Here is a 9,603-nt window from a genome sequence, read left to right as displayed (position 1 = left end):
AAGGAGGGGCACTTTTTTCCCCTTCACAGGATCTTTTTTTCCCTTCACAGGATTTCCCCTTTTCTCATGGTCCCAATCTGCAGGGTTCTTTTTGTAGCAGGAACTCATTTGCATATTAGGCCACACCTCCCTGATGTAGCCAATCCTCCAAGAGCTTACAGGGCTCTTCTTACAGGGCCTACTGTAAACTCTTGGAGGATTGGCTACATCAGGGTGTTTGTGGGCTAATATGCGCAGGAGGTCCTGCTACAAAAGAAGGCCTGCCAATCTGTTATCACAGACACCCCCCTCCCAGTAGCTGCTTTTTAAAAATCAAATTAAAACAGACTTTGGACACTGTTCAAGGCCTGCACATTCCCAATTAGCCAATATAATTTTAAAAACAATTATCGCAAAGCCCAGAAAATGTGTTGGGGCTAAAAGGTCCCAGTTGATGTTTGCTGGGTCAGGTTGCCCACTCTAGGTGGGGAAATACCTGGAGATTTTGGACTGGAACTTGGAGAGGGCAGGCTTTGCAGACCTCAGCAGGGTGCAATGCCACACAGCCCACCCCCCAAAGCAGCCGTTTTCTCCGGGGAAACTGATTTCTGTCTGGGAGGAAGAGCTGGCCATGACAGCAGGTATCACATTGGCAGAGAACGGGTTTCTGGTGGCCTCCCTCAGCCTGCAAGGGGAAGTGAGCCTCAGCCACAACTGCTACAAGAAGAGAGACTCCCTTCTCAGTCTCCACATTGCTCTTGATGTGTCATCAGCCAGGACAATTGAACGTGTACTGTGGAGTAGTGGTTAAACTGTTAGACTAAGACCTGGAAATCCCAGGTTCTCATTTCCACTCTGCCGTGATGCTCACTGGGGAACCCTGTCACTGAACTGGCCTGCTTCACAAGGCAGTGGTGAGAATAAAATGGAGGCAGGCTGAACCACACACATAGGATGCGTTGCCTGGAGATTTCCTGCTTATACAATTAATCTCCCCTGGGAAACAATGGCTGCTTTGAAGGGTGGTCTCTATAGTGTTGTACCTTGCTGAGGCCCCTGCCCCCCCCCAAACCCCCACCCTTTCCTGGATCCACCCCCAAAGTCTCCAGGTGTTTTCCCACACAGACCTGGCAACCCTACACATACACTTGTCTGCGCTTCTTGTTGGAAGGTTGTCTCAAAAAGATCCTAAATAACATTTCATCCCTATATATATATGTTGAAATATATATATGCAGGGGGGAGAAAGATGAGGGAGGGAGGGAGGGAGGGAAGGAGGGGTGGGAGGAAGGAAGGGAGAGAGGGAGGGGAGGGAGGAAGGGAGGGAGAGAGAGAGAGAGGAAGGAAGGAAGGGAGGGAGGGGAGGAAGGAAGGGACGGAGGAAGGAAGAGAGAAAGGGAGGGAGGGAGGGGAGGGAAGAAGGAAGGGGAGGAGGGAGAGAGGAAGGGAGGGAGAGAGAGAGGGAGGAGAGGGAGGAAGGAAGGGAGAGAGAGAGGAAGGGAGAGAGGAAGGGAAGGAGGGAGGGAGAGGGAGGGGAGGGAAGAAGGAAGGGAAGGAGGGAGAGAGGAAGGGAGGGAGGGGAGGGGAAAAGGAAGGAAGGGAGAGAGGAAGGGAGGGAGAGGAAGGAGGGAAGAAGGAAGGGAGAGAGGAAGGGAGGGGGAAGGAAGGGAGAGCAGAAGGGAGGGAGAGAGGGAGGGAGGGAGAGAGAGAGGAAGGAGGGAGAGAAGAAGGAAGGGAGAGCGGAAGGGAGGGAGGGAGGGGAGGGAAGAAGGGAGGGAGGGGAGGAAAGGAGGAAGGGAGGGAAAGAGGAAGGGAGGGAGGAGAGGGAAGAAGGAAGAGAGGGATGGAGGGAGCAAGCTTTGGAGTGAGTGATGCAAGGCAGCTTTAACTTGATCTTCCTCACTGGGTTGTTCTGAGGGTAAAATGGAGGGAAGAAGAAAGATATTTGTCACTAGGATCTCCAGGTTCCCTCCCCAGACAACAGGCAGGGAATGGAGGGTGGGGTTGCCAGATGCCAGTTGGGAAACTCCTAGAGATTTGGGGGTAGAGCCTGGGGAGGACAGGGACCTCACTGGGGCACAATGCCATAGAGGCTGTCTTCCAAAGCATCCATTTGCTCCAGGGGAGCTGATCTTTGGACGGACAAGGAGATAAAAATAGCCCCCAGACGCACATCTGGCATGTGAAGGGCAATCGTCTAGACTTGGAGGGATTCACACATTACAGAATACGCAGGCTGGGTCTGCAGTTCCTGTCCTAAATCGGTCAGGAGTTGCATGTTCCCACAGTTCTCACTTCTGGTTTCTATCTGCAGCATTCAAGGAGAAGGAGCTTCTGCCTTTCCCAGGACCTGAGATCTGAAATTATCCCAGGGATGCCTTTTGAACCACTGGAGTGACCCAGGTGTCCCCAACCTGTAATATACGCAGGTTCCCCCAGCAATCTTCCCTCTAAGCTGCAGAGTCTTGAGTAAAAATTCTACTTTGTGAGCTACTGGCATGATAGTTGGGAGCAGGGGTCATTTTGTAGAAAAATAGGCGGTGGAGCTCATCCAGGGATTGTTATGCAGCTGCACCTGCTATTCAGTGGACAAGGTAGGTAGGTGGAAAGGAAGAGGGGGAACCCTCAGAAAGGTTCAGGAGCTGTGCTCCTGTGAGCTCCTGCTGAATGCAAGGCCCGGTTGTGAGCTACTTCATAAATGAGTGTGCAATGGGGGGGTCATCCTTCCTGACCTAAGACACAAATGTGTGAGCTGGAGGCTAAAAATCTATGAGCTAGCTCATGCTAACTCAGCTTAGAGGGAACACAGTTCCCCAGTAAGTTTCCCTGGAACCATTTGAGGTCAGGGAAATGGTCTGGGGGTGGGAGACTCCCAAATGAACTGTGGTCTCAATTCGAATCAGGCATTGCTCAGGCAGGAATCAAAGAGAACCCTGTTCTATAAGCAGGGCCGGCAACAGGGTTTTTGGCACCCTCGATCTGTGGTGCACCCCCCCCCCCTGCCCCCATGCACAGACCCGGAAAGGCTGAGCAGGGTTGGTAGGGCGGCACATGCACTCTGAGGCACTCAGAGCCTGCTCTCCTTTGCCACAAAAGCCTTCTACGGCAAGGGAGGGTAGGCTCTGAGCACACCTGTCGCCACGCCACCCCTTCATTTCTGCTACCACCCACCTACAGCACTCCTGGTATGCAGTGAGGTGGAGGAGGGCAGCAGAGAGGCGGGGGGCAAGGACCAGTGCAGTGGGGAAGGGGCACCAGGGATGGCGGGGCGCACACAGGGAGGGGTGCCCGGTGGCTCTCCCTGTGACCAGGTGGCACCCTAGGCAGCCACCTACCTCAGCACCAGATTAAATCCTGTAGTAGCTGTCAGTGTCCTATCTCTTTAAGATGAATTGGAACCGCCAAAGGATTGTGTCATCCTTGAGTACAGGTGTTAAAGTGTCATCAGGTGTAAGCCTTTAACCAATTTGGAATGGGATTGGCTAAGGCGACTTGAAATGCAGTAGCCTGCTATCTGTTCAGTGTGGGATAGGTAAGGACGGATATAGCGTGGCCTACTGTTGGATGGATATTGGAATTGGGGACTGTGGACTGTGTAGAAGAAGAAGAAGAAGATATTGGATTTATATCCCGCCCTCCACTCCGAAGAGTCTCAGAGCGGCTCACAATCTCCTTTACCTTCCTCCCCCACAACAGACACCATGTGAGGTGGGTGGGGTTGGAGAGGGCTCTCACAGCAGCTGCCCCTTTCAAGGACAACCTCTGCCAGAACTATGGCTGACCCAAGGCCATTCCAGCAGCTGCAAGTGGAGGAGTGGGGAATCAAACCCGGTTCTCCCAGATAAGAGTCCGCACACTTAACCACTACACCAAACTGGCTCTCCAGTGTATTGAATATTCTATTGGACTGTGTATCTGTACCTCTGACTGGCTTCATTGATTGTAAGTATATGACTCTTGGACCGCTTCTTGACTTTGATATCTGCCTGACCCTAATACAATTTGTTGAACCGGCTGTCTTTGTGAGTGTCTTCATTAGAACTGCAACTGAGACTGGTCTGACCAGAGTGGCCCAGCAGGATGCTTCTACAACTACTCTGTCAGTAGCCCCCTAGGCAGTTGAAATCTTGGGGGGCCCCTCGCAAATTCCTCAGAGTCTGAGCACCCACCCTACCACCCGTGGCCGCCACTGCAGCCTGCAGGCACCTTCTCAAAAGCTTCGACTAAGCTGCAGGGGAGAGGCAGAGAGAGGCAAACCTGGCAATGACGCCAGCAGCAGCCTCACCAAGCAAGTTGGGCGAAGAGCAGCTCAGTTGCTGGCTGTGCGTGCAAACTGAGGGGGGGGGAGTCAGCCTGGGGCCCCTAAAGGCATGGGGGTCCATAGGTCAGTGCCTGCTTGGCCTAATGATTAATCCAGAAGACGAAGATATTGGATTTATATCCCGCCCTCTACTCCGAAGAGTCTCAGAGCGGCTAACAATCTCCTGTATCTTCCTCACCCACAACAAACACCCTGTGAGGTGGGTGGGGCTGGAGAGGGCTCTCACAGCAGCTGCCCTTTCAAGGACAACCTCTGCCAGAGCTGTGGCTGACCCAAGGCCATTCCAGCAGGTGCAAGTGGAGGAGTGGGGAATCAAACCCGGTTCTCCCAGATAAGAGTCTACGCACTTAACCACTACACCAAACTGGCTCTCCAGCTCTGACCTACCTGGCCTATGGGGATGCACCAGCCCCGTCTACAAGGCTGGGACTCCAGACCCAACCTGTGAAATCTGCAATGAGGGAATCAATTGTCAAAACATTGTTTTCCGAAAACCGAGTCTCTGGCATTCCCCTTCTCCAGATGGCCCTCTGGATCATGGCTCTCTGGGGCAAACTGCAGCCTCAGGATTTCGGGGATTCCAGTCCAGGCCCTTTTGCATCAGTTTGCTGACAAGATGTCAGAGTGCGGCTGTTGAGGAGCCGTGATAAAGAGCCAGCAGCAGCATCCGCGACTCATCCGCCTTTCTGCTTTGTCAGCTGGGCAGCCTTTGTGGTCTCTCTTCTCCAGCTTGCTTCTGGAGCAAACCCCGCGTGCACAGGCTGCTCGCAAGGGGCAGGCGCTGCTTTTAACGGTTCATGACTCAGAACGGAGCTTTTCAGGCGGGCAACGGTTTCCTCCTTCCAGTGACCATCCCCCCCCCCCCCGCCTTGGCTTTGAAAGATGACATCCCCGCTTTGAAAGATGACAGCAAACGCTGGGGAAATGATGTCGAAATTATTTCAAATGTATCTAACAGCTGAATTGGGAACGTTAAAGAAATGATAATTCCGATAAGATTCTGAAAGAAATAAAAACGGACCTAGAGAAATGGCAAGATTTGCAACTCTCATCGTTAGGCAGAATTGCGACAATTAAGATGAATGTCCCACCTAGAATGTTGTTCCTGTTTCAGATGATACCGATTATCTTACCAACGTCTTTTTTCCAACGTTTGAATAAGATGGTCTCTAATTTTATATGGCAAAACAAAAGGCCGAGAATTAAAGTTGAAGACCTTACAGGAGAGTAAACAAAGAGGTGGATTTGCACTGCCGGACTGGCAAATATACTACAAAGCTTGTGACTTGTTGTGGGCAAAAGACTGGATGCTGCTAGAGAATAAAAGATTACTGATTTTAAAGGGAGCAGATCTTTCTAAGGGTTGGCATTCTTACATTTGGTAGCAAACCCCTTCAAAAAAATAGTCCATTCCTCAGACATGAAATTAGAAAATCTATTTATAGAATTTGGGCCAGAATGAAAGCACAAATTTACAAATATACACCGAAATGGTTATCACCTGTGGAAGCTTCAGTACACCCCAACTTATTTCAATGGGAAGAAATATATACTTATGAGTCCTTATTAGATGACAAAGGAATTTAAAGATGGAAGGAAATGAACAATTAGATTGGTGGACCAAAATGCAAATTAAATCCAGATATAAAAGTGACAAAGAATTTGGTTTTGATAAAAAGTTGAATGAATTTGATGCTATAATTTTGGGATCTAAAGAGAAATTGATTACGAAAATTTACAGTTTTCTGTTAGAAATTAAAATGCAAGATTAAATTGTTAAAGAAAATATGATAAAATGGATGCAAAATATTGGACATAACATAGGCCGAGGTCAGACACACATAAACTGACGAGATGGGCATGGATGAAAGCCAGATGCATGTCGGATTTTATGCGGTTGTCCAAACATCAGCATCTGGCAATGGTCGTTGGCTCGTTCATGTCCCGAACTGCCACGACTGAGACGCGGACTTTTTTGATAGTACATTAAATCCAGAATAAGAATGCTTCTGATGACTCCCGCGTGTACTTTCTATGTCTGAACGCTCCATTGTAGCCGACTCGTCGCAAGTGCACATCCGCTTCCCTGCGAGAGCCCACTCCAAATGCTATCATTGCGCCAGCAATTGTTGACTCAGCCTTCCAACCTTCCGAGGTCGGTAAAATATGTACCCAGCTTGCTGGGGAGGGGGGGGGCGGAGAAGTGTAATGACCGGGGAAGGCAATGGCAAACCACCCCGTAAAAGGTCTGCCATGAAAACTTTGTGAAAGCAGCATCACCCCAGAGTCGAAAACGACTGGTGCTTGCACAGGGGACCTTTCCTAAATTGGGGGGGGGGGGAGGCAGATCACCCACCTTTGCTTTCTCCCTGCCAGGGGAGGAAGATGACCCACCTTTGCCGTCTCCCTGCCAGGCGGAGAGACAGCAAAGAGGTTGCCGTGCTCCCCCTCCCATTTAAACACCACGGCGGGGTGTTTAAATGGGGGGGGGAGGAAGATCCCGCACCTTTGTTATCTCCCCACCAGGCGGACAGACAGCAAAGAGAGTTGCTGTGCTTCCCCCCCCCCCCATTTAAACACCACGGCGGGGTGTTTAAATGGGGGGGAGGAAGATTCCCCCACCTTTGCTGTCTCCCCACCAGGCGCTGCTGGAAGAGGGGTGAAAAGGGATCACCTTGGGGCAGCTGTGGGGAGGGGGGAGGCTGTATGGCAATGAGCTGGCAGCTCAGAGCCAGAGCCAGTTTGGTGTAGTGGTTAAGTGTGCGGACTCTTATCTGGGAGAACCGGGTTTGATTCCCCACTCCTCCACTTGCACCAGCTAGCATGGCCTTGGGTCAGCCATAGCTCTGACAGAGGTTGTCCTTGAAAGGGCAGCTGCTGTGAGAGCCCTCTCCAGCCCCACCCACCTCACAGGGTGTCTGTTGTGGGGGAGGAAGGTAAAGGAGATTGTGAGCCGCTCTGAGACTCTTCGGAGTGGAGGGCGGGATATAAATCCAATATCTTCATCTTCTTATCTTCTTCTTTTTCCTCCTCAGCGGTGGTAGGACAGAAGGCCATGGAGGCTGGGGCCACTATGTGCCCCCTGAAAAAAATCAGGACCCCCCAATTCTTCAAATCCTGGCTACGGGGCTGCCTGAGTGTCTTCCGGGAACAGGGCGATCAGGGAGCGATACAGACACTGTGTGCCGGCCAGGAGCTTTCCCTGTCCTTCTCTGATGTTTCTGAACATCAGAGAGGGACGGGGGAGGGTTTCTGGCCAGCGTGCAGTCTCAGGATCGCTCCCTGATCGTCCTATACAGACACTGCATGCTGGCCAGGAGTTTCTCCTGCCCTCTCTGATGTTTCAGGACATCAGAGAGGGACGCCTGAGGGCTTCTGGCAAGCGCGCAGTGTCTGTAGTGCTCTCTGAGTGCTACAGGCGGTGGCATGGGGGGCAGGGGTTGGAGCATGGCGTGGCATGCAGCGCCAAAGATCAATAGAGGGGAGAGGGGGCTGTTGGGCTGCCCCTGGTGACTCGGTATTGAGGCTTGCGTGGCCTGGTACTGGGTTGCGACCCTGCAAATGGGAAACGCTGGTATAGAGGTTAAGAGCAGCAGACTCTAATCTAGAGAAGAGGATTTGATCCCCCACTTTTCCACATGCAGCCAGCTGGGTGACCTTGGGCCAGTCACAAGTTCTCCCCCAGCTGTTCTCTCAAGAGCTGTTCTTGAAGAGCTCTCTCAGCCCCACCTGTCTGTTGTGGGGAGATTGCAAGGAGGAATCTGAGACTCTGAGTGAAGTGTGAGGTATAAATCCAATCTCTTCTTCTCTTCTTCTAATGTTGGGAAGAGAGGTGGCTTTTCTTTTGAGTAAAAACTGAAGAGGATTGGGCTGCAAATGACTCATTCAGCTCGCTGGATTGTCCTCAAATACTTCCTTGGCTTGTGGCTTAAGCAACCCGTTTCTGAGCATAACGATAAGGTCTGCACACAAATGCCTCCTCTTTCCGGAGCCCTTGGCAGGTGTCCTTGAATAACCCTGGCAACCGAGGAAATATTGGCAAACCAATTTCTATTCCCCACCCCCAATCATCAAGTGGTTAGAACACTGAATGAGGCAACCTGGAGATAAAGCTAATTTCTTAGGAAACCGGACGAGTGCGGTGAGAGAGGACACACATGCGAGCCCAACTAGAAAACACAACAGTTGTAGCAGAGCGTGGCCTGCCCTCGCAAAAAGAGTGGGAAAGCGAAACACTCAAGAGCTCCGTTTCCAGCAACTCAGTACTTTTGCTTTCTGCAGTTAGCTGGATTTCTTTCCCATTCCCATTACCAAAAATTTTAAAGGGTGACCATTAAAGCTGGACAGCCGGAAGTGTGCAATGAAGACTGGTTGCTATTTTCGACAGGAACAGCCAGGAATCGGCTCAGCCCCACCCCCTCTCAGCCAGGAAGCCTGAGCCAAAGAAGAAGAAGATGAGGATGATATTGGATTTATATCCTGCCCTCCACTCTGAATTTCAGGGTCTCAGAGCGGCTCACAATCTCCTTTATCTTCCTCCCCCACAACAGACACCCTGTGAGGTGGGTGGGGCTGGAGAGGTCTCTCACAGCAGCTGCCCTTTCAAGGACAACCTCTGCCAGAGCTATGGCTGACCCAAGGCCATTCCAGCAGGTGCAAGTGGAGGAGTGGGGAATCAAACCCGGTTCTCACAGATAAGAGTCTGCACACTTGACCACTACACCAAACTGGCTCTCTACACCAAATCGGAAGGCATTGAGGCTCCACAGGGGATTGGTTTGTACCCAGCAACACCTCCTGGGCTCAGACCACAGTCAGCAAGTCTCAGCGAAACCCTTTGGCATCCTCATACATTTGGCTTAAAGCTGGCTGGAGGTGATACGCCGGCCCTGCTATTAGGCAAACTAGGCAATTGCCTAGGGCGCTGGCCTTCTGGGGGTGCCAAATTGGGTGCCCCCCCATGTAACTCGGTGATGTTATCAATGTGGGGTGGAGGCAGGGCTTGAATTCAGCAGGAGCTCACAGGAGCACAGCTCCTGAACCTGCAGCCAGGGTCTGCATGCAGGGGGGCGTTCTCTCCCTGCTGCACGCAGATCCTGGGGCATATGCAAATGAGATATGCTACTGAGCTCTTGCACCTTCCCCCCCCCCTCTACAAAACAACCCCTGGGTGGGGGGAGAGCCAGAAGTTAGCCTTGCCTAGGGCACCAGATTGTCTGGGGCCAGCCCCTCGCAGGCCCAGCAGGTGATGGAGGCTGTATCACGTTTGGGATGACAAAATGAAACCTCATTTCCCTGTCTGC

Source organism: Heteronotia binoei, chromosome 11 (genome assembly GCF_032191835.1).
Source record: "Heteronotia binoei isolate CCM8104 ecotype False Entrance Well chromosome 11, APGP_CSIRO_Hbin_v1, whole genome shotgun sequence".
Taxonomy (NCBI): Eukaryota; Metazoa; Chordata; class Lepidosauria; order Squamata; family Gekkonidae; genus Heteronotia; species Heteronotia binoei.
Note: the sequence above shows the minus strand (reverse complement) of the source record.